General features: G+C 47.6%; 1 pseudogene; it reads left to right on the plus strand.

Annotated features, from left to right (window-relative positions):
- Positions 1-4,748: 4,748 nt before the first annotated feature.
- On the plus strand, positions 4,749-6,092 carry LOC136469013 (WAT1-related protein At4g08290-like; annotated as a pseudogene).
- The last annotated feature ends 769 nt before the right edge of the window (positions 6,093-6,861 follow it).

The raw sequence follows: 6,861 nt of genomic DNA on the forward strand, positions 1-6,861 counted from the left end.
GGGTTTGTCACTTTGACGCCTTTCGTAAAGTTCTTGATGTCTTGTCTGAATGGATGGTCAAGAGGTAGGAATTGACGATGTCTATCAAACGATGAATACTTGCCACCCTTCTGCAACCAAATAAACCTCACACCTTCCTTGCATATTGGACATGGGAACTTCCTGTGAACACACCAGGCGCAGAATATCCCATACGCCAGGAAGTCATGCAGGGAGTAGTGGTACCAAACGTGTATTTTGAAGGTTGTCTTTGTAGCTTGATCGTATGTCCATACCCCTTCGTCCCAAGCATGGACCAATTCATCAAACACGGGCTCCATGAACACACCCATATTACTCCCTGGGTGTCCAGGAATTATCAACGACAAGAATACATTATGTCATTGAAAGGAGACACCGGGGGGGAGATTAAGGGGGATAACAAAGACGGGCCAACATGTGTATGGGGCAGCCATCATTCCATAAGGATTGAACCCATTTGTTGCCAACGCGACACGTACATTACGAGCCTCATCTGCTTTGTCACGATGTTTGTCATTAAAGCGGATCCAAGCTTCACCATCGGATGGATGTACCATCTTGTCAGGATTGTACCGTTTGCCATTTTTGTGCCATGTCATCTGTTTCGTGGATTCCTCGGTCATGTATAGCCGTTGGATCCTCGGTAGGAACGAAAGGTACTGTAGGATTTTCATGGGGATCGTAAGTTGCCTCTTCTGGCCATCATCAGAGTCTACCTCTAGGTACCTGGAGGATTTACACTTTGGACAGAACTTTGCATGCTCATGTTCTTTCCTAAATAGGAGGCACCCTTTCGGACAAGCATGTATCTGCTCATACGGCATCTTAAGTGCTCGAAGGAGTTTCTGTGACTCGTACATGCTCTTCGGCAGAATGTGGCCCTCCGAAAGCAAGGTGCCAATCACGGCCAACATCTTATCGAAGCCAGGTCGACTTAAGTTTAACTCGGACTTCAACCCCATTAAGCGTCCAATGGCATCCAGTTGAGACACCATTGACCGATCGTGAAGGGGTTTCTGTGCCGAGTCCATCATATCGTAGAACGCCTGTGCGGCTGCTTCCATCTCCTCCTTCTCACGTCCCTCATCGAACTGTCCTTGGTGAAAGTCATCTAACATGTCTGCTACCCCGGCATCAGCATCAAAAGCCTCCACCCGTGGTCTCACCACCTCCTCTCTCATACGATGGGCTTCACCATGGTGGACCCACCGGGTGTAGTCCGGCGTAAATCCATTCTTCACAAGATGTTTACCCATTTCCACCTTGTTTACCCTTCTCCTGTTTCCACATTTGCTGCAGGGACACAAAACTAGGCAATGTCCTTTAGCAGCGTTGCCAAATGCACTGTTCAAGAAAGCATCGGTCTTGTTCATCCATTCCATGGTGTAATCACTCTGACTTCTCCAGCTCGTGTACATCCACTGACGGTCATCCATCCTCTAACATATGTATCGGCGAGTAATGTAACCATCAATTGCATCTACATGGTGTTCCTACTGTCTAATAGGTGAGGATAGGTCCTAATCCCACCCGCAGATGTGTAGATGAGGTTAGTTTCCATGCTCTACTCCTATCTGAGACAGAATTTTGGCAGCACCTCCCCGCTGTTCTCCAGATACACGTCCTGCCAAAGAAGAGTGTGTATCCGGAGAACAACAGGGAGGTGATGCCGAAACTCTATCTCGGACTAGAGCAGAACATGGAAACTAACCCATCTACGCATCCGCGGGCTATCCAAAAAGCATGGACAATCTGAAATAGATACGGTCATAGATATGCAAAGATCTGCATACCTCCAACTGTATCTCTTTCGAACGGGAGATGCCTAACTGGGTTACGCGATCTACGACAATGATACGAAAAGAGGGGTTATACCTAGGGTGGCGACGGAGTCAGGCTAGCGGGGCCATGGCGGGTCGGTGCAGTGGCGAGACGACGCGGTGCAGACAGACCGACACGGTGGCGAGAACTCCGACTCAACTCTGACGGGCTCTTCTCTACAAAAATGGAACAAAATACTGTTATTTACAAAAAAATTCGGCAGAACCTCCCCTGCACGGTGAGATTTCCAAAACCTGCAAAAAACAACGGCACGATGGCCGACAAGCACATATGGCTCAACAGAAGCCATGTAGTTTGGATATCAATCCATGCAGAAGAATATATCCAAGTAGTACCACTACTTATACTACTACTTTCACTATTGCTACTACTACTACCATTGGTTCTTCTACTACTACCACTATTGCTACAACTACTACCATTAGTTGTACTACTACTACCACTACTTCTACTACTACTACCACTAATTCTACTACTAATACTACCACTAGTTGTACTAATACTACCACTAGTACAACTAATACTACTACAACTACCACTACCTCGACAATAATAAGTGAGAAGGCATACCTGACGGGCAACGGGGTAGGGGCGGGCGGCGTCGGGATCGGGCGGAGTCGGGGACGGGGTTGAGCACGAATGGCGTCGGGGCGGGTGGTCCACGGGGCGCGTCCGGGAGGCAGGGCAAGGCCGGAAAAAAGGCTTCGGCCATGGCGCAGGGCCGCCGAGGTCAGGGCAGCGCGCCCCGGGGGCACGGCCTCCTGGCGCGCGGGCAGCGGGCGGCGCGGCTGGGGGAAATGGCCGGCCGGGGCACGGCGCTGGCCGCGGCAGGCGCGAAGGCAGGGTCGGAGCGGCCAGGGGAAGGGCTGGCCGGGGGCAGGCCGGCCGAGGCAACAGCACGGGCGGCCGGGCGTGTGGTCAGCGAGGGCAAGGACTCGTCGGGCGGCCGGGCGCGCGGGCGCGCGGCAACGCGGCGTCCGGGCGACGCGGTCGCGCGGCATCGCGTGGGCCGGGCGCGCGGCGCAGGCGCGCGGGCAGCACGGCGGCGCGGCGCGCGCGGGCGTGCCGGTGGCGGCGCGGCGAGCAGGGCGGGCAGGCGTGGGCGCGGGGTGGCTGGCAGTGACTGCCCGGCCGGTGAAAAACCTCTAAGTCCGCGGCTTTGCCGAGTGCCGGATCAGGGAGGCACTCATCAAAGATTTGTTTTTTTTTGTTTTTAATTTCTTTGCCGAGTGCCCCAGATCTAGCACTCGGCAAAGATTTAAATTTTTTTTTAAATTCTTTGCCGAGCGTCTCAGATCTGGCGCTCGGCAAAGAATTTTTTTTTATTTTTAAAATACTTTGCCGAGTGCCCCCTGGACGGCACTGGGCAAAGATTTAATTTTTTTTTGTTATTTCTTTGCCGAGTGCTCCTGTAGATACACTCGGCAAAGAGCAAATTTTAAAAAAAAAATTAAAACATTGTTTGCCGAGTGCCTGATGGCTGGCACTCGGCAAAGACACCCTTTGCCGAGTGCCATGCCCCGGCACTCGGCAAAGTTTTTTTGTTTTTTTGTTTTTGGCCTCCAATTTTTTTGTGCAGCCTTTTTAAAGCACCAGAAACTCCTAGTTACAATTTGGGGATTTTTTGTGGCTTTTTGTTATATTTAGTTACTTTATTTCGTTTACTTGAATTTTTTTGGAAATTAGAAATTTGAACTGCTCGTGGTACGAATAATGGAGTTTAATGATTCAAAAATTGATAGTCATGTTAGTGAGTGTTGTGAGAGGCCGTATCCAGGAACGGACCCGAAATTTCGGACATCTTGTTCACGAAACATGTCCGCGAAATTGCGTGTGAAGTGTTTATAAATTCTATAAAAAGCAAACGAAGTCCGAAAATCATGAAACTTGTTGAGATGTCGTGATATCATATGTGGAGGCTATGATAAAAATTTCAGAAGATTTCGTGCACGTTGTCACGTACGATGCTTACAAACCAGCCATCAGGCACTCGGCAAAGAATGTTTTAATTTTTTTTTAAAATTTCCTCTTTGCCGAGTGCATCCACAGGAGCACTCGGCAAAGAAATAATAATAAAAAAATTAAATCTTTGCCGAGTGCCGTCCAGGGGGCACTCGGCAAAGTATTTTAAAAATAAAAAAAATTTCTTTGCCGAGCGCCAGATCTGAGACGCTCGGCAAAGAATTTTTTAAAAAAAATTTAAATCTTTGCCGAGTGTCAGATCTGGGGCATTCGGCAAAGAAATTAAAAACAAAAAAAAAACAAATCTTTGCCGAGTGCCTAACCGCATGCGCTCGGCAAAGAAGGCCGTGACAGGACGCCGTTCCACGGACAGTCTATGCCGAGTGTAGAGATTTTGCCGAGAGTCTGGCACTCGGCAAAGCAGTACTTTGCCGAGTGCCCGTGTTTGCCGAGTTTCCGGCACTCGGCAAAGAAATCTTTGCCGAGTGCAATTCTTTGCCAAGTGCAGCACTCGACAAAGAAGGTCTTTGCCGAGTGCCCGATTTTTGACACTCGGCAAAGAATTTTGCACTCGGCAAAGTCTCTGTTTCCAGTAGTGAAAGGTGTGTCAGTGAGAAAAGCTTTAGTCCCGGTTTGAGACACGAACCCGGACTAAAAGTGTAACATTTAGTCCCGGTTTAGGACATGAACTCAGACTAAATGTACCTTTAGTCCTGGTTTGTGTCTCAAACCCGGACTAAAGGTGCCTCCAGAGTGAATTTAAAAGAAAAACGTATCCTATCTGAGTTAGATGTATAGTGGGAGTGAGATGGTAACACGTGCAAGAGCTAAAGTGGAAGGTCTTGAGAAGAGTACAAGATCACGTGTATTATTGTTGCTTTTTTTAAAGAAAAAACCTTAAGCGAAATGGTTTTTTAGTGAGTTTATTAATTAAGGTCGCCTAGCTGCTTGTTTGTCTTTGCAGGGTGAGCTTAGGTCCTAACTTGTACTTCGCGAGCTTAGAGTACACATCTCCAACATTTGTCACTTCTATGGTGAATACCGTCCCTTCAATAACTTTTGTCATCGCTATCATCCTCAGGTCGCCGGTGATACTACATACCCTTTCTGTCCTTGTAAAAATTTAATTTTGACACAACTGATGATCTCCATGATGAGCTGATCGAATATAATCAGAGATAAAGTTTTGCAGTTTGACGACGACTCTCATTCGATCATCCTGGTTTCAGAATGGAGATTGTAGACGCCAAGAGCCTACGAGGGATGGTCAAAATTGCTGGGACGGTGGTATCGCTCGCCGGGGCGACCACCATGACTCTGTACAAAGGAGAAGCAATAACGAGCCACTGGAAGCCACCCATACACATACCGGGCAGCAGCGTCGTGCGTCAGAGCTGGTGGAGAGGACCAATCCTCGCATTGGCCAGCTGCTTGTGTTGGTCCATCTGGTTCATTCTACAGGTAGGTGCCAATTAACATCCTCCGATCCAGCCCAAATTAAATCCCTAGCTAGCTTTTTAAGATATATATATATATAAATAAATAAGACGAATTAATGCATGATATGTATATATACACAAGTATGCTGGCGAGCACGTACAGGCGTCCTCAATCAAGCGGTACCCAGCCCATTGTTCGCTAACGGCATGGATGTGCACGGTCGGAGGGATTCAGTCAGCCGTGTTCGCACTTCGCAGTGTTGATGCAGCAGTACAAGTGCCAAGATTGGATGATAGGTTTTCGTGGCCTCAAGTTCTGGTGCGTCGTCTACTCGGTAAGTAAACGAACTGTGCTTAGCTAGTGCAACCCGTAACATGCATGCATATCCGGACTTGGGTTTCCCATTTCGATTCACTGTCGTTTTGTTTTGATCGAGTTTCAGGGAATTGCCTGCAGCGGCTTCACATTCTACGTTCAGCTGTGGTGCACCCAGAAGAAAGGTCCCGTCTTCGTTACCATGTTTGATCCCTTAGCGGCCATCATGGCGGCCATGCTGGCCTATTTCATGTTCGGTGAAAACCTATATACATAGGAAGGTATAATCATCTGCGTAATTAATAATGGAATCCAACTCAACAAGTCTGATGACAGCTTATCGTCAATAATCCACTAATGTCGATATATATATGCAGCATAATAGGGGTGCTGTTGTGATTCTGGGCCTATACATGCTGTTGTGGGGAAAGGGCAAAGACCAAATTGACAAATCTAGCACGGAGCATGAGTCGGAGCGGGATGGCGACCAAGCAAGCTATGCAGTACCGTGAAGCGCCGTAGAGGGAGGGATCATATAGCACTCAGGGTAGTAGAAGGCAACCAAAATAAATCTTAACATCTTCGTGGGATCTGGAACAATGATAACATCATTAAAAGTAAATTGATTATGATTATAAGGGCGTGTTTGGATCCGTACAATATAGTCAGCTGCTAAAAATTAGTCGAGGATCCGTTTGTTGGATACTTGAGCTAATAAGTCCAGCTAATATATGTCTTACCTACCACCCAGCTAATTAGCTATTAGTTGATTTCTCTTAACTAACACAGCTAATAATTAGCTGTTGCTAAAAAAAAGCTAATAATTAGCTGGGTGGATCCAAATGGAGCCTTGTAAAATTTTATCTTGGGGTCTAGCATTATATATTCTCACTTCGATCTCAGGACTGCACCCACGACTTAGTCCTCTTGGTAAAACGTGTTACTCTTGTATGCGGGTTGTTCGGCTGCGGCTGATAAGCCGGTTGATGCGGTTTTGTTGTGAGAGAAAAACATTGTATCATGACCGATAAGACGGGCATATAAGTTCAAGCGAATAGGACGACTCTATATCTTATATCTTCTGTATACAAGTAATCATACACGTGCAACATGCATGTGTTTATATGGTTGTGACAGACGACATCAGAAATATAGGCACGTGTTTATATGGTTGTGACAGACAACATATGTGACATGACGAGCAGCGAAGCCGTGACCGCGCCCAGCCGAGAGCTCCGCCCCGCGCCGAGGACGTGTGAGATCAGTGGAAGAAGAAAATGC

Source organism: Miscanthus floridulus, chromosome 1 (assembly GCF_019320115.1).
Source record: "Miscanthus floridulus cultivar M001 chromosome 1, ASM1932011v1, whole genome shotgun sequence".
NCBI lineage: Eukaryota > Viridiplantae > Streptophyta > Magnoliopsida > Poales > Poaceae > Miscanthus > Miscanthus floridulus.